We start from the raw sequence: 18656 nt of genomic DNA, 5'->3' as shown, positions 1-18656 counted from the left end.
AGTATGTGTGAGTTAAAGGAACTGAAAAGTTGGTATGTAATAATAAATATGCAGGTATAACTAGGTTGGATATAAGCTTATTTGGTTGAGAGCTTTAAAGGAGTGAATTTAGGGGATATTAGTTCAGTTCTAGTTCAATTCTAGTTCAGTTCCAGTTCAGTTCTAGTTCAGTTCTAGTTCAGTTCTAGTTCAGTTCCAGTTCAGTTCTAGTTCAGTTCTAGTTCAGTTCTAGTTCAGTTCTAGTTCAGTTCTAGTTCAGTTCTAGTTCAGTTCTAGTTCAGTTCTAGTTCAGTTTAGTTCAGTTCTAGTTCAGTTCTAGTTCAGTTCTAGTTCAGTTCTAGTTCAGTTCTAGTTCAGTTCTAGTTCAGTTCTAGTTCAGTTTAGTTCAGTTCTAGTTCAGTTCTAGTTCAGTTCTAGTTCAGTTCTAGTTCAGTTCTAGTTCAGTTCTAGTTCAGTTCTAGTTCAGTTCTAGTTCAGTTCTAGTTCAGTTCTAGTTCAGTTCTAGTTCAGTTCTAGTTCAGTTCTAGTTCAGTTCTAGTTCAGTTCTAGTTCAGTTCTAGTTCAGTTCTAGTTCAGTTCTAGTTCAGTTCTAGTTCAGTTCTAGTTCAGTTCTAGTTCAGTTCTAGTTCAGTTCTAGTTCAGTTCTAGTTCAGTTCTAGTTCAGTTCTAGTTCAGTTCTAGTTCAGTTCTAGTTCAGTTCTAGTTCAGTTCTAGTTCAGTTCTAGTTCAGTTCTAGTTCAGTTCTAGTTCAGTTCTAGTTCAGTTCTAGTTCAGTTCTAGTTCAGTTCTAGTTCAGTTCTAGTTCAGTTCTAGTTCAGTTCTAGTTCAGTTCTAGTTCAGTTCTAGTTCAGTTCTAGTTCAGTTCTAGTTCAGTTCTAGTTCAGTTCTAGTTCAGTTCTAGTTCAGTTTAGTTCAGTTCTAGTTCAGTTCTAGTTCAGTTCTAGTTCAGTTCTAGTTCAGTTCTAGTTCAGTTCTAGTTCAGTTCTAGTTCAGTTCTAGTTCAGTTCTAGTTCAGTTCTAGTTCAGTTCTAGTTCAGTTCTAGTTCAGTTCTAGTTCAGTTCTAGTTCAGTTCTAGTTCAGTTCTAGTTCAGTTCTAGTTCAGTTCTAGTTCAGTTCTAGTTCAGTTCTAGTTCAGTTCTAGTTCAGTTCTAGTTCAGTTCTAGTTCAGTTCTAGTTCAGTTCTAGTTCAGTTCTAGTTCAGTTTCAGTTCAGTTCTAGTTCAGTTCTAGTTCAGTTCTAGTTCAGTTCTAGTTCAGTTCTAGTTCAGTTCTAGTTCTTGTCAGTTCTTGTTCAGTTCTAGTTCAGTTCTAGTTCAGTTCTAGTTCAGTTCTAGTTCAGTTCTAGTTCAGTTCTAGTTCAGTTCTAGTTCAGTTCTAGTTCAGTTCTAGTTTAGTTCTAGTTCAGTTCTAGTTCAGTTCAATTACTGCTTTATTTCAGTTCTAATTTTATTCCAGTTTAGTTCAAGTACTGTTTTATTTAAAGAATTCCTTCTTTCACAGTTCTGATCACACCCAAGCCCAGAAATTACCAATCGACCACTTTTCTCTCTTGTTGGAAAATAGGCGAAACATGCAAGTAGCTTCTCCTTTTTGCATCAAGCAGCAGCACATGAACATTTGTCATAAAAAGCGCCAAAGACAGAAGATGACATGTAATAACTTATGAATGCCTGATTAGATTAGCAGGATATGCAATACAACAAGAAACAATAAGAGGAGTATATTTATATTGGACCTAAGTATACTTAAGTGGATAAGACATGTGTCGATTGTATGGGCCTATTATTACTAAGACTTGTTTAATATGAGCATTTAATGCATTTGGCTATTAATTCTGTAAAATACAGTTGTAATTGTGTCTAAAGAGAATGATGATGATGATTTCAAACCTCTTAAATTCTTATACCGTGAATATTGATTAAATAAGTGACTGTATTTTTTGGTCTTTCATTCCAGGTTTGGCTAGCTTGTTAAGAGGCCAGAGGATAAAGGAATGGGTGAAAAGAAAGGCTGGTCTGATCTTTGTTTTAAAAACAAGCAGTCAATGCAATATAAGACAAGTTGACTCTTGTAAGTTTGACTTGTCTAGTTATAGTTGTATGTTGTAACTATTTGGCTGGCTGGTGTGCTACAAGCTTGTTTAACTACCTTCCTCAACTTTCTAGGATTATTAAAGTCATTATCGCCACATGCTGCCCATGAAGGTGTTTCGCACATGTTGTGTCTATTAATAAAACAGCAGGTGAGTACGATAGTTATTTCTAGGCTCAGTTATTACTTTTTTCTTTTTATAAAGAAAAACTAAAGTATTTTTCTATTTTTTTTATTGGGCTGGCTGCTGCCAGTTATATGACTGAACTTTATAACAAAAAACCGTTTTAATTTGTAAACATGCAGCCAACAATTAAATTGTAGAAATATAAAATTGTCATTTATTTTGTTGAAATCTTGTATACAACTCGTAACTCGTAGTTGAACTTCTTTTTTCCAAAAAAAAAAAAAAATTATTTACAACTTGCTGTTAAGCAGTTAATGAAACCTGTTAAATGCATTCCGCATATTTTTTGCGTTAGTCTTCCTATTTTATTCAAGGAACATTGTGTGTAAAAATGTGGCAAAAATATCTTGTTTAGAAGCATGTTCGGTTTTTTCTTGTCTTCTGAACCATCCTTTTAATGACGGATGATATTGTACAGAAGCTTGTATTGTTTAGTTTAGCTTTATTTTGGGTTTGTTCACTTGGTTACCCCTACTATCAAGTGAAAAAGGGTATAATTATGTCTTGTATTTGCAACATGTGAAACAACGACATTCATTAATATGATTCACACCAATTAATTAATAAGGGTTTCTTATTTTTCATCTATACTAAATACGCCTTTAAATAAGGATATATTAATATATTTTTGAAACAATTTTGAGTTCGGGGTTTTTTATCTCACGTTTTGAAATTGTTTTATCTGTGTATCATAGACTAGACTATAGACTAGACTACAGACCAGACAATGTATTACATTATAGACTAGACTGTAGACTACCCTAGTAAACAGACAAGAATAGACTATAGACTGTAGACTATATACTAGACTAGACTATAGACTAGGCTTAAGACTAGACTAGACTATAGACTATAGACTAGACTAGACTAGACTAGACTATAGACTAGACTAGACTATAGACTAGACTAGACTAGACTATAGACTAGACTTAGACTATAGACTAGACTATAGGCCAGACCATAGGCCAGACTATAGATAAGCCTATAGACTAGACTATAGACTAGACTATACACCAGACTAGAATATAGACTATAGATTAGCCTATAGACTAGACTATAGACTAGCCTGTAGACTTAACTATTTACAAGACTATAGACTAGACTATAGACTGACTATAGAATAGGCTATAGAATGACTATAGACTAGACTATAGACTAGACTATAGACTAGACTATAGACTAGACTATAGACTAGACTATAGACTAGACTATAGACTAGACTATAGACTAGACTATACTAGACTATAGACAATAGACTAACTATAGACTAGACTATAGACTAGACTATAGACTAGACTATAGACTAGACTATAGACTAGACTATAGACTAGACTATAGATAGACTTAAGGACTAGACTATAGACTAGACCTAGTAGACTAGACTATAGACTAGACTATAGACTAGACTATAGACTAGACTATAGACTAGACTATAGACTAGACTATAGACTAGACTATAGACTAGACTATAGACTAGACTATAGACTAGACTATAGACTAGACTATAGACTAGACTATAGACTAGACTATAGACAGACTATAGACTAGACTATAGACTAGACTATAGACTAGACTATAATAGACTAGACTATAAGACTAGACTATAGACTAGACTATAGACTAGACTATAGACTAGACTATAGACTAGACTAGACTAGACGATAGACTAGACTATAGACTAGACTATAGACTAGGACTATAGACTAGACTATAGACTAGACTAAGAGACTAGACTATAGACTAGACTATAGACTAGACTATAGACTAGACTATAGACTAGACTATAGACTAGACTATAGACTAGACTATAGACTAGACTATAGACTAGACTATAGACTAGACTATAGACTAGACTATAGACTAGACTATAGACTACTAAGACTAGACTATAGACTAGACTATAGACTAGACTATAGACTAGACTATAGACTAGACTATAGACTAGACTATAGACTAGACTATAGACTAGACTATAGACTAGACTATAGACTAGACTATAGACTAGACTATAGACTAGACTATAGACTAGACTATAGACTAGACTATAGACTAGACTATAGACTAGACTATAGACTAGACTATAGACTAGACTATAGACTAGACTATAGACTAGACTATAGACTAGACTATAGACTAGACTATAGACTAGACTATAGACTAGACTATAGACTAGACTAGACTAGACTATAGACTAGACTATAGACTAGACTATAGACTAGACTATAGACTAGACTAGACTATAGACTAGACTAGACTAGACTATAGACTAGACTAGACTAGACTATAGACTAGACTAGACTATAGACTAGACTAGACTATAGACTAGACTATAGACTAGACTATAGACTAGACTATAGACTAGACTATAGACTAGACTATAGACTAGACTATAGACTAGACTATAGACTAGACTATAGACTAGACTATAGACTAGACTATAGACTAGACTATAGACTAGACTATAGACTAGACTATAGACTAGACTATAGACTAGACTATAGACTAGACTATAGACTAGACTATAGACTAGACTATAGACTAGACTATAGACTAGACTATAGACTAGACTATAGACTAGACTATAGACTAGACTATAGACTAGACTAGACTAGACTATAGACTAGACTATAGACTAGACTATAGACTAGACTATAGACTAGACTATAGACTAGACTATAGACTAGACTATAGACTAGACTATAGACTAGACTATAGACTAGACTATAGACTAGACTATAGACTAGACTATAGACTAGACTATAGACTAGACTATAGACTAGACTATAGACTAGACTATAGACTAGACTATAGACTAGACTATAGACTAGACTATAGACTAGACTATAGACTAGACTATAGACTAGACTATAGACTAGACTATAGACTAGACTATAGACTAGACTATAGACTAGACTATAGACTAGACTATAGACTAGACTATAGACTAGACTATAGACTAGACTTAGACTAGACTATAGACTAGACTATAGACTAGACTATAGACTAGACTATAGACTAGACTATAGACTAGACTATAGACTAGACTATAGACTAGACTATAGACTAGACTATAGACTAGACTATAGACTAGACTATAGACTAGACTATAGACTAGACTATAGACTAGACTATAGACTAGACTATAGACTAGACTATAGACTAGACTATAGACTAGACTATAGACTAACTATAGACTAGACTATAGACTAGACTATAGACTAGACTATAGACTAGACTATAGACTAGACTATAGACTAGACTATAGACTAGACTAAAATCAATATTTAAAATTAATTCAAAATTCAATTAACGCTATGTGTGTAATTTACATCATCACACCCTAAAACACAATAAAAGTATGACAGTAGTGTAGGGTGTTGCAAGCCCACTTATAATTCTAGTGCCAGTATTTCCTCTCTGGGTTGACTTTTTTTGTGTTTCTGTTATTTAGCTTGCATCATAAATTACCTTAAACTAAGTATTATGCATATTCAATTCAATATTCCACACAGACAACACAACGGACAGACAGACAGACATACACTAACTTACTCAATATTCAATATTTATTCAAAGACACATTCTCGACAAAGATCATGCAAAAATAAGCAGGTGGTAATTGCTGTTTTCTGTTGCTGCTGCTACAGCTACAGCTATTTTAATATGAAGACAACAACTGAAAACAGCAGAAAAAGAAAAAAATAACTTGGCTTGTCGTTTTTGTGGTATTAGCAATACATCATATTTAGTGGCAACGTTTTATTTTTTCAATAACTTTTTTTTTTTGGTACCTTTAGTCTATGACGTTAAGGCTGCTTAATAGTTGTTTGCTATCTCTACAAGTTTTGAATTTTAAAAATAAAAATTAAAAAAATAAAATAAACGTAGAAAACTTATTGATCAAAATGTTGTTTATTGACATGTGCATATTTGCCTCTATCTTGTCAATTTGCACATGTGCAGTTTTTAAACATTTTTCTTTTAGTTTTAACTGAAATTGCGAAAAAAAAAAACTATAAAACGACACCATTTAATTCCCATGAAGATGTAAAGAAAAAAACTATTAAATTAAAATAAAAAAATAATATTTTGTTTAAAAATGCGTAGGTTTTGTTTTTATCTGTTAAAGGCAATAAATATTATTAATATGCAATTTATTTAAGTTAAATATTCATAATATTTGTAAATATTTATTAATTAAATGCATAGATACAGAGCTTAAATATGATACATAGAGAGACTCTGAAAGGAAATATTAGAAAATTTATATTATTTTAATAAAGAAAAAAAAAAATTAAAACAGATTAGATATGAAAAAAAAAATTAGTTGAAAAATGTATATATTTATTCAATATTTAAAGTGGTTAAAAAAGTCTCAGTTATAAGCGTTCAATGCAAAATATAAGTGACAATGACAGTGATAGTTTACTCTAAGGTAAAGTGTAAAATTTTATTAAATTATTTGACAACAGTTTCGAACTTTAATATAAAATTGTGGTCACGAAAGGGGAAGAGGTCACCCTAAGAGGAACAGAATGTGCCTAGTCTATATACTATTCTACAGTCTACCCAATACTCTAGCCTATAGTCTAGTCTGTAGTCTAGTCTATAGTCTAGTCGATTAGTCTAGTCAATAGTCTAGTCGATAGTCTAGTCGATGGTCTAGTCGATGGTCTAGTCGATGGTCTAGTCGATGGTCTAGTCGATGGTCTAGTCGATGGTCTAGTCGATGGGTCTAGTCGATGGTCTAGTCGATGGTCTAGTCTATAGTCTAGTCTATAGTCTAGTCTATAGTCTAGTCTATAGTCTAGTCTATAGTCTAGTCCTATAGTCTAGTCTATAGTCTAGTCTATAGTCTAGTCTATAGTCTAGTCTATAGTCTAGTCTATACAGTCTAGTCTATAGTCTAGTCTATAGTCTAGTCTATAGTCTAGTCTATAGTCTAGTCTATAGTCTAGTCTATAGTCTAGTCTATAGTCTAGTCTATAGTCTAGTCTATAGTCTAGTCTATAGTCTAGTCTATAGTCTAGTCTATAGTCTAGTCTATAGTCTAGTCTATAGTCTAGTCTATAGTCTAGTCTATAGTCTAGTCTATAGTCTAGTCTATAGTCTAGTCTATAGTCTAGTCTATAGTCTAGTCTAGTCTAGTCTATAGTCTAGTCTATAGTCTAGTCTATAGTCTAGTCTATAGTCTAGTCTATAGTCTAGTCTATAGTCTAGTCTATAGTCTAGTCTATAGTCTAGTCTATAGTCTAGTCTATAGTCTAGTCTATAGTCTAGTCTATAGTCTAGTCTATAGTCTAGTCTATAGTCTAGTCTATAGTCTAGTCTATAGTCTAGTCTATAGTCTAGTCTATAGTCTAGTCTATAGTCTAGTCTATAGTCTAGTCTATAGTCTAGTCTATAGTCTAGTCTATAGTCTAGTCTATAGTCTAGTCTATAGTCTAGTCTATAGTCTATAGTCTAGTCTATAGTCTAGTCTATAGTCTAGTCTATAGTCTAGTCTATAGTCTAGTCTATAGTCTAGTCTATAGTCTAGTCTATAGTCTAGTCTATAGTCTAGTCTATAGTCTAGTCTATAGTCTAGTCTATAGTCTAGTCTATAGTCTAGTCTAGTCTATAGTCTAGTCTATAGTCTAGTCTAGTCTATAGTCTAGTCTATAGTCTAGTCTAGTCTATAGTCTAGTCTATAGTCTAGTCTAGTCTATAGTCTAGTCTATAGTCTAGTCTAGTCTATAGTCTAGTCTATAGTCTAGTCTATAGTCTAGTCTATAGTCTAGTCTATAGTCTAGTCTATAGTCTAGTCTATAGTCTAGTCTATAGTCTAGTCTATAGTCTAGTCTATAGTCTAGTCTATAGTCTAGTCTATAGTCTAGTCTATAGTCTAGGTCTATAGTCCTAGTCTATAGTCTGTCTATAGTCTAGTCTAGTCTAGTCTATAGTCTAGTCTATAGTCTAGTCTATAGTCCTAGTCTATAGTCTAGTCTATAGTCTAGTCTATAGTCTAGTCTATAGTCTAGTCTATAGTCTAGTCTATAGTCTAGTATATAGTCTAGTCTATAGTCTAGTCTATAGTCTAGTCTATAGTCTAGTCTAGTCTATAGTCTAGTCTATAGGTCTAGTCTAGTCTATAGTCTAGTCTATAGTCTAGTCTAGTCTATAGTCTAGTCTATAGTCTAGTCTATAGTCTAGTTCTATAGTCTAGTCTCTAGTCTAGTCTATAGTCTAGGCTATAGTCTAGTCTATAGTCTAGTCTAGTCCTATAGTCCTAGTCTATAGTCTAGTCTATAGTAGTCTAGTCTATAGTCCTAGTCTATAGTCTAGTCTATAGTCTAGTCTTATAGTCTAGTTATAGTAGTCTAGTAGTCTATAGTCTAGTCTATAGTTAGTCTATAGTTTAGTCTATAGTCTAGTCTATAGTCTAGTCTATAGTCTAGTCTATAGTCTAGTCTATAGTCTAGTCTAGTTTTCTATGGAAAATTGTTGCCCAATGGGGAAGAGTGTTTAATAGAAAATTACTTGTCCAATGGGAGAGTTTTCTATAGAAATTCTTGTCCAAAGGGAAGAGTTTCCTATAGGAAATTGTTGCCCCAATGGAAAGAGTTTTCTATAGGAAATTGTTGCCCGAAGGGGAAGAGTTTTGTATAGAAAATTGTTGCCCAAAGGGGAAGAGTTTCCTATGGAAAATTGTAGCCCAAAGCGGAAGGGGAAGTCTATAGTCTAGTCTATAGTATAATCTATAGTCTAACCTATAATCTAGTTTAAGAGTTTAAGAAGAATTGAAATTGACAATATTTTCTGTTACAGAAAACATTCACTGACAACAAATTAGTTTGTTGCATGTTTTATAAACATACAACTAATTAGAGAAAATTTGCACATTCACTCTTAAATCCATCAAAGTGGCGCCTGATAATATCATGAAATTTTATAAATCCATGTTTTAGTTTACGAGGTAATTTGGAACACACATAAAATAACGCATACATATGGCGAAACATACATCAAAATTCAATACTCAATCTTGTCATAAAATAAAACAAAGATCTTTTTCGTAATACAAATGGCTAAAACGTTAAAGTAACAGATCTTTTCTATTCGCATTTTAAAGAGGCAAATTCCTTGACGTCGTTGTTTGGAAGTTGGTTAAACGTTTTGGAATTTGCAATTAAACAAAGTATTATTGTGATTTAAAAATCTACTGCTGTTATGGCAACAAAGTATTTAAACAAAAACAGCGGATGCTTTTGATGTTTTTTAAATAATATAAATAAAATATATATGTATATATAGGTTTTTTTTTTTAACCACGCTTAGAGCATGATTTGACTATTTGCAATTTAATTTAAAAATTAAATATATTAAAAGCCAAGTTATGTTGTGGGAATTTAAATTTATCATGTAGTTTAAATCAAAATAATAAAAAAATATATAACCCAGCAAACAATTATAGCAAAACAAACAGAATTTTTTCTATATTTAATTTTAAAACAATCCCATGATAGTTGAATTTAAAATATTAAAAAAATGTTGATTGCTAATTTTTTTAAATTATTCACTGGGTTATTTTTTCTCTACACAGTGGGATATTTGCCAAAAGTAAATAGAAAAAAAAATACATAGTGTACAATAATCTGAATATGTGACACTAGCACAGCAAGAACGTGTGACACACACTTTCCAAGCTCACTCCTTTTGTCAACTGACAAACAGACAGACAGACAGACACGCTGACTTGTTCATGTACGACTATACATATGAGTGTTTGCTTGTTTGTTTGCTGTAGCATTTTGCTCTTTACTCATTTCAAATGCTTGACAGAATGTTGATTTATTTGGTGCTGTCATGCACAGTAACAGTAAACATACAGTTACCAATTGATTTGCAAGTTCTGTTCATTTAAAATGGTGTTGTTTGTTTGTGTAGTTGTAACTTTTGTTTACTCTCATTATGGGATGAGTAGGCATAATTGGCATTACGGTAAGATTGTAATCCAGGATGAAAATTTTGGCTGTAGGATGTTATTAAGATAGTCAACTAGAATGCGAAAAATTCTTTCTGGGAAGAGTTTTCTTTAAGAGAACTTTGACTTTCTTGACGTAAACATTTTGTGAAAAGTATTCTTTAAGAGACAAGATTTTACTATCGTAACAATTGTCTATAGAAAATGTTTGTGAAATGGGGAAGAGTTTTCCATAGAAAGTTGTTGCCAACGGTGAAAAGTTTTGGACAGAAAAGTGTTTTTCAAAAGATTTCTATAGAAAATTGTTGTCCATAGACGAAGAGTTCTCTATATGGGAAGAGTTTTCTGTAGAAAATGTATGTCCAAAGGGGAAGAGATTTCTATAGATATCGTTGCTCGAAGCGGACGAGTTTTCTATAGAAAAGTTTTGCTTAAAAGGGAAAAGAGTTTTTTATAGAAAATTGTTACCCAAAGAGGAACAGTTTTCTATAGAAATTTTATACTCAAAGGGGAAGAGATTTCTATAGAAAATTGTTGCCCAAAAGGGAAGAGTTTTCTATAGAAAATTGTTGCCCAAAAGGGAAGAGTTTTCTATAGAAAATTGTTGCCCAAAAGGGAAGAGTTTTCTATAGAAAATTGTTGCCCAAAGGGTATCAGTTTTCTATAGAAAATTGTTGAACAAAGGGGAAGAGTTTTCTATAGAAAATTGTTGCCCAAAGGGAAGAGTTTTTCTATAGAAAATTGTTGCCCCAAGGGGAAGAGTTTTCTATAGAAAATTGTTGCCCCAAGGGGAAGAGTTTTCTATAGAAAATTTTTGCCCCAAGGGGAAGAGTTTTCTATAGAAAATTGTTGCCCAAAGGGGAAGAGTTTTCTATAGAAAATTGTTGCCCAAAGGGGAAGAGTTTTCTATAGAAAATTGTTGCCCAAAGGGGAAGAGTTTTCTATAGAAAATTGTTGCCCCCAGGGGAAGAGTTTTCTATAGAAAATTGTTGCCCCCAGGGGAAGAGTTTTCTATAGAAAATTGTTGCCCCAAGGGGAAGAGTTTTCTATAGAAAATTGTTGCCCTAAGGGGAAGAGTTTTCTATAGAAAATTGTTGCCCCAAGGGGAAGAGTTTTCTATAGAAAATTCTTGTCCAAAGGGGAAGAGTTTTCTATAGAAAATTGTTGCCCAAAGGGGAAGAGTTTTCTATAGAAAATTGTTGCCCAAATGGGAAGAGTTTTCTATAGAAAATTGTTGCCCAAATGGGAAGAGTTTTCTATAGAAAATTGTTGACCAAACGAGAAGAGTTTTCTATAGAAAATTGTTGCCCAAAGGGGAAGAGTTCTCTATAGAAAATTGTTGCCCCAAGGGGAAGAGTTTTCTATAGAAAATTGTTGCCCCAAGGGGAAGTGTTTTCTATAGAAAATTGTTGCCCCAAGGGGAAGAGTTTTCTATAGAAAATTGTTGCCCCAAGGGGAAGAGTTTTCTATAGAAAATTGTTGCCCCAAGGGGAAGAGTTTTCTATAGAAAATTGTTGCCCCAAGGGGAAGAGTTTTCTATTGAAAATTGTTGCCCCAAGGGGAAGAGTTTTCTATAGAAAATTGTTGCCCAAAGGAGAAGAGTTTTCTATAGAAAATTGTTGCCCAAAGGTTGAGAGTTTTCTATAGAAAATTGTTGCCCAAAGGCGAAGAGTTTTCTATTGAAAATTGTTGCCCAACGGGGAAGAGTTTTCTATAGAAAATTGTTGCCCAAAGGGGAGGAGTTTTCTATAGAAAATAGTTGCCCAAAGGAGAAGAGTATTACATAGAAAATTGTTGACTAAATGGGAAGAGTTTTTTATAGTAAATTGTTGCTCAAAGGGGAAGAGTTTTCTATAGAAAATTGTTGCCCAAAGGAGGGGAGTTTTCTATAGAAAATTCTTGACCAAAGGGGAAGAGTTTTCTATAGTAAACTGTTCCCCAAAAGGGAAGAGTTTTCTATAGAAAATTGTTGACCAAACGAGAAGAGTTCTCTATAGAAAATTGTTGCCCTAAGGACAAGAAATTTGTGTAGAATAGTATTTCTTTAAAGCTGTCTATCTGAGAATAGTTTTCATTGCAAAAGTTTTGCAAGGGAATAATTCTCTCGTGGAGATATAAAATTAACTGAGAATAGCTTTCTTTAGAAGATAGTTGTTGTTTTTGTAGGGCATTCGAAATTCTACTTTTTTAAATTAATGTCATTGTAACTAGAATTTTAAAACAATTGTTTAACAAATTTACATTAAAAGCATGAGAGGGCAACAAAAAACAATAAAAAGGGAACGAAAACGTCAGAAAAAACATTAGACTGTCAACGCATTGTTGCAGTACAAAAACAAATATCAGCAGTTACTTTGTTAGTTGCCTGGCATTTAGCTGATTTGTGTTTTTTTTTTTTTTTTTTTTTTTTTTTTTGTAACTGTTACCACAACACTCAACTACTGTTGCCGATCAACGACAACGATCAAGAAAAAGTGATCTGTAGGTAAATTGTGTGAGCTTGACAGATCACAAATCACACCTTTTTTGTTTTTTATACAGCAAAAGAATATTTACAATAATTTTTTTTGCAAACTTTGCTTTCAAACCAACAACAATAGGAACAATATTTACAAGAAAATAGCATTTAATAACAATAACAATATTTTGCATATAAAATAGTCATATAAATGCATATTAAATGCCTAAATTGTCTAGAAGAGTGAACAGAATAAAAATTGAAGCAGAGATTTCTTTTAAAATTTAAACGTTTAGAAAAAAAAAAACCTATAAATAAATTAATGTTTTGTAAAAAAAAAACAAAATCATATGTAAAATTTATATTCAGTTAGTCATTTAGTCAGTCGTCAGTCACACACAAAGTTGTATTGTTTTAATGGCAATTTTGTTCATAGTAGTCGTAATAGTTTCTTTCAAAGCAAAAAACTAAAAGTGGGCGTTAATTTAAAGGTTTTTTAGAAACAAAAAGTTTTTTTACACAATTTGCTAACAAGCCCACAAAGTACGACAATTCGCGTTAAAAAATTTTATTTAAATTGTAAAAAAAACAAAACGTATTGAAATATTAGCGACAGCAGCAGCAAAGGTTTAGTTTTTTTTTTTTTGCCATAATTGCCGGTTTGTTGTTTCTACTTTGTTTTTTTGGCATAGTGAATAGTGTGTATGATCGTAAGTAATTCAAATGTCACCCAAAACAAAACCCCCACCACAGACACACAAACACACACACTAATCGACTCAATAAAAGGCAACCAACACTCAATCCACTCTACTACCGTCACTTATTCATTCATTTGCTGTTAAATGTAATCGTTTAGATCTGTCGGATAAGTCAATCAATGTGATTTCTTTTAGACATAATTAACATTTTCAAAAAAAGTGGAGAAAAAAAACTATACATAGTGAAACAACATTAGAAACACTTTAAGGTGTGTTTTTTGAAAAAAGTGGCTGTGAGGGTGAAGAAGTCATTAATAAGATTCTCAGATTATAGAATATTTAGTAGTATTTTTTTTTTTGATCGCACGACTGTGCTATAGAATTTTAGACTATAATTATTGTCGAAATTTAAAGATTTCTACCCACAACGAGAAATTTCACACGTGAACAAAAAGTCTCTGCCTATACCTGTTCTAGAACTTAATAATTTGATAGATATGGTTTTTTACTAAAAAATCTTATAATCACAAGAGAAATCATTTAACTCTTCTACGAATCGTTCTCTGCCAAGAGCAAGATTTGAAAAAAGATCTCTTCCTTAGTCTCTGTTTTATAAAAAAAAAGAAATAAATTTCCACAAAAATGTCATTTTCAGAAACGTTTTCCAAATATTTTTATAAAATTACATATTTTGGGAAAATTTTCTATGAAAGAGACATTTTCCGAAAATTTTTTATAACTAGAACTGACCTAGAATTGAACTAGAACTGATCTAGAACTGAACTAGAACGCAACTGAACTAGAACTGAACTAGAACTGAACTAGAACTGAACTAGAATGAACTAGAACTGAACTAGAACTGAACTAGAACTGAACTAGAACTGAACTAGAACTGAACTAGAACTGAACTAGAACTGAACTAGAACTGAACTAGAACTGAACTAGAACTGAACTAGAACTGAACTAGAACTGAACTAGAACTGAACTAGAACTGAACTAGAACACTAGAACTGAACTAGAACTGAACTAGAACTGAACTAGAACTGAACTAGAACTGAACTAGAACTGAACTAGAACTGAACTAGAACTGAACTAGAACTGAACTAGAACTGAACTAGAACTGAACTAGAACTGAACTAGAACTGAACTAGAACTGAACTAGAACTGAACTAGAACTGAACTAGAACTGAACTAGAACTGAACTAGAACTGAACTAGAACTGAACTAGAACTGAACTAGAACTGAACTAGAACTGAACTAGAACTGAACTAGAAACTGAACTAGAACTGAACTAGAACTGAAACTAGACGAACTAGAACTGAACTAGAACTAGAACTAGAACTGAACTAGAACTGACTAGAACTGAACTAGAACTGAACTAGAACTGAACTAGAACTGACTGAACTGAACTAGAACTGAACTAGAACTGAACTAGAACTGAACTAGAACTGAACTATAACTGAACTAGACTGACTAGAACTGAACGACAACTGAACTAGACTGAACTAGAACTGAACTAGAACTGAAATAGAGCTGCATTAGAACTGAAAAGTTGAGCTAAAAAGGGCAATTTAATTCGTACAAAATTTCTAATAAAAAGTGAAATTTTCGCAAATTTTCTATAAAAAGAGAAAATTTTTCGCAAAGTGTCTTTAAAAAGAGAAATTTTCAGAAAATTTTCTATAAAAGAAAAATGTTCCGAAAAATTCTTTTAAAAAAATTTCCAAAAAAATTTCTATAAAAAGAGAAATTTTCCCAAAATTTTGTGTAAGAGAAATTTTCGAAAAAAAAATTTTAGGGAAGGTTTTTCTAAATTTTTTTTTTTTTTAAATGTAATTATCTGAAAATTTTCTATAAAAAGAGCAAAATTTACGGTAAATGTTAAAACTGTTCTTTATTAAGGATTTCATAACCTAACCCAGCAAAAACACGGTAAAGACTTATACATACTTTTTAATGACTACTACGTAACGACTATATTACTTAGAAGGAGTCTAGTAATGACTTACATATGTGTCAAAAAGAAAAAGCTATTGTTGTTAAAACTAATAATGGACACAGTGGACGTATTCTACTATTTTTTTAACAAACTACTTATTTAACTCCTTATTTGCAAGCGATCATAGTAAGTACTTGAGTAACTCCCTACTTGTAAGCATCGTGTTAAAATAATGATTTAAAATGCTATTGCGTAAGAGGGTTAAACCCCCTTTGATATGTAAGTTTTTGCTGGAAATGTCTCAGACAAAAGGAATCGTATCAATAATTTAAAATATTTTTTATTTCAGTTTTTTTTTTCACAAAAACTAATAGTTTTTCTTCTTCAAAAAAAACCAGACATTAAGGCACCAATGCTTTTAAATAAATATACATTTTCTTCAAAAAATAAAACCCATAAGAAATTGCTAAACCACTAATAACTACATGCTTAAACACACATCATAAATAAATATAAATTTAAATTGTTTTTTATACAAAAACATATTATTAAGGAAGAAATACACCATATAGTAAACAGATAAAGTAATAATACATTATCAATATTAAACAAAAAACAACAACAACAAACAGTTTTCTACCACAAATCCTTAAATACCGTAAGGAAGTTATTTTCTTTATACTAAACCCGAAATCTGTATGCATAAAATTTTAAGACATGTTAACTAGCAAATAATGTTTGCATTAGTGTTTTTCTGGTATCTTGGCCAAAATCAATTTTGTCTAATAACTTTTTTTTTCTTCAATAGGTTTCTGATAATCTCTTTTTATTTTTAGCTTTTATGTAAATATTTGATTGGTGATTTCTTTGGCGGAGTTTGTATATAACATTAATATAATCAATTTTAATTGTATTACTAAAGGAGTTTCTTTTTAAAGGAAGAATTTCGCTTGAGTATGAAGGTAAGTAGTTATTATATATTTTTGTAAGAAAAAGTGTTTTGAACATAAGATAAAGTGTGTATATGAATAAGAAACAGATATGAGACGCCTTTATTGCCATAAGCGAGGTATAGAGTTCCTACGTTCATTTCAACTTTCGTAGGAACTTAATACCGTGCTCTTGGAGGGCTGTTAACCAACAATTTTAAATTTGAAAATAAAATGTGTATAAATAAAAGTTAATAAAGTGATTATTATTAATATAAAAATACTTACAGATAACTAATGTTCGAAACAATTTTGTGAGCTGTAATTAAAAAAAATGATATAAAAATTAAAAATTAAGATTCAAGTGATTTTAGGATATGTTTTTGAAGAAGTGAAATAATTCTATAATAATAATAACAAGAATTTATTCAAAATTGTTTATAACATTTTTAAATATTTTTAATAAAATATTAATTTTTCGAAAAATTTTTATAAAAAAGTGACATATTTTCATAACATTTTCTATAACAAGAAAAAATATTTGGTAATTTTTATATAATAAGAGAAAATTTTCGAATTTTATTTATTAAAAGAGAAAAATTCCAAAAAAAAATTTCTTAAAATGAGACATTTTTGAAAATGTTGCATTGAAAGGATAATTTTTTAAATAAAAACATAATTTTCCAATAATTTTCTATTAAAAGCTATCCATTTTTTTAAATAGAAATTTTTTGAATATTTTCTTTAAAAGAGAAAATCCTTCCATAGAACGGGAAATTTCCGAAAATTTTGTATACAAATTAACTTTTTCAAAAATTATCTGTAAAAAGGAAGTTTTCCGAAAATTTGTATAAAAAGATAAATTTTCCTAAAAAAAAAAATCGGTAAATTTTCTGAAAAATTTTTGTCTTTAAGTGAAACATTATATATGCTTTTAAATGAAGAGAGTAATTTCCCAAAATTTTAAGGTTAAATTGAAAAGTTGATCCGCAGAAATACGTAACATATCAAATACAATTCTAGAGCGGCGTTGTAGTCACATGATGAAGCGTCAGAGTAGTATAGTCAAATGAACCGGCTTACGGGACACCAGTATCGTCTTGTTCACGAAATGAGGTCCAATGTAATCAGAAATTTAAACCTAACTAACTAACTAACTAACTAACTAACTAACTAACTAACTAACTAACTAACTAACTAACTAACTAACTAACTAACTAACTAACTAACTAACTAACTAACTAAGTAACTAACTAACTAACTAACTAACTAACTAACTAACTAACTAACTAACTAACTAACTAACTAACTAACTAACTAACTAACTAACTAACTAACTAACTAACTAACTAACTAACTAACTAACTAACTAACTAACTAACTAACTAACTAACTAACTAACTAACTAACTAACTAACTAACTAACTAACTAACTAACTAACCAACTACCCAGCAAAAACTCGTTAATGGATTATATTTACATCACCACTTACTTTTCAATGACTACATCTTACCGTTTGCATTACTTTATTACAAATACTATATTGACTTCCATATAACCAGAAAAGTAAATATTTTATTTTAAGTGACTGTGTATTCTGTGTGAGCAATATTTTCGTTGTTAAAACAAAACAACTTTTTAACTCCTTATTTATAAGTACTAATTAAAGTAGTGATTTGTAAGTGAGCGTGGTATGTTATAGCCTCCAATGTCATCTGCTTGTTAAAATAATGGTTTAAAATGCTTTTTTAGCTTTTTAACTCATTGCTTTTTAATGTAATTTGTTGTTGGGATGCTAATGACTTATATCGTCTGCATTACTAAGAAGTTTAGTAATGACTTACTTGTGAGTACTTGCTTTCTAGCCTTGACGTATTACTTACTTTCTTACCTATCTCCCTATTTGTAAGCGAGCTTGGTAAGTACTTCTCTCCGATTTCATCCCCGTATTAAAATAATGACTTAAAATGCAACTTGTGAATGTAAGTTTTTGCTTATAATGAATAAATTCTTTTAAAGTTATAATAATAACAAGTTAGAGTGCTATATTCGGCTATGCCGAATCTTAAATACCCTCCACCAGCAAACTACTTTTTATTGAAACCCATCTAACTATCTAATTTTTAGATAACTTGCCAAAATTTTTGTCGAACTAATTTTGATTAGGTCCAGCAAAATGTATATTAATACGCCAGTTCGAAAACATTTTAATAGAATGATATATCTATACACAGAATATGGGAGTTGTGACCAATTATGGACTGATCAGGAAACAATTTCGTATAATCATTTATATGCAGAAAAAGATCAGGTCTAATTTTACTCCAATAGCTTTATTAATCAATGAAATATGTGCGTTTAGGTGACTTTAGGAAGTGGACTTTATA

General features: G+C 31.2%; 1 protein-coding gene across 2 annotated transcripts in view; it reads right to left on the bottom strand.

Annotated features, from left to right (window-relative positions):
- Nucleotides 1-18656, bottom strand: part of LOC119605205 (DNA-directed RNA polymerase II subunit RPB9) — a 158502-nt gene that overhangs the window by 102527 nt on the left and 37319 nt on the right. The window contains exon 2 of one of the 2 annotated variants that reach the window (XM_037958165.1): nucleotides 16557-16587. The gene's annotated coding sequence lies outside the window, so the exon portion shown is untranslated. Of the gene's footprint in view, nucleotides 1-16556; nucleotides 16588-18656 lie in introns of those variants that run through there. The other variant, XM_037958166.1, reaches the window with a different exon arrangement.

Source organism: Lucilia sericata, unplaced genomic scaffold, assembly GCF_015586225.1.
Source record: "Lucilia sericata isolate MDLA Ls3-8-SP2 unplaced genomic scaffold, ASM1558622v1 Contig000464F_arrow, whole genome shotgun sequence".
Classification (NCBI taxonomy): domain Eukaryota; kingdom Metazoa; phylum Arthropoda; class Insecta; order Diptera; family Calliphoridae; genus Lucilia; species Lucilia sericata.
Note: the sequence above shows the minus strand (reverse complement) of the source record. Positions and strands in the feature narration are given on the sequence as shown.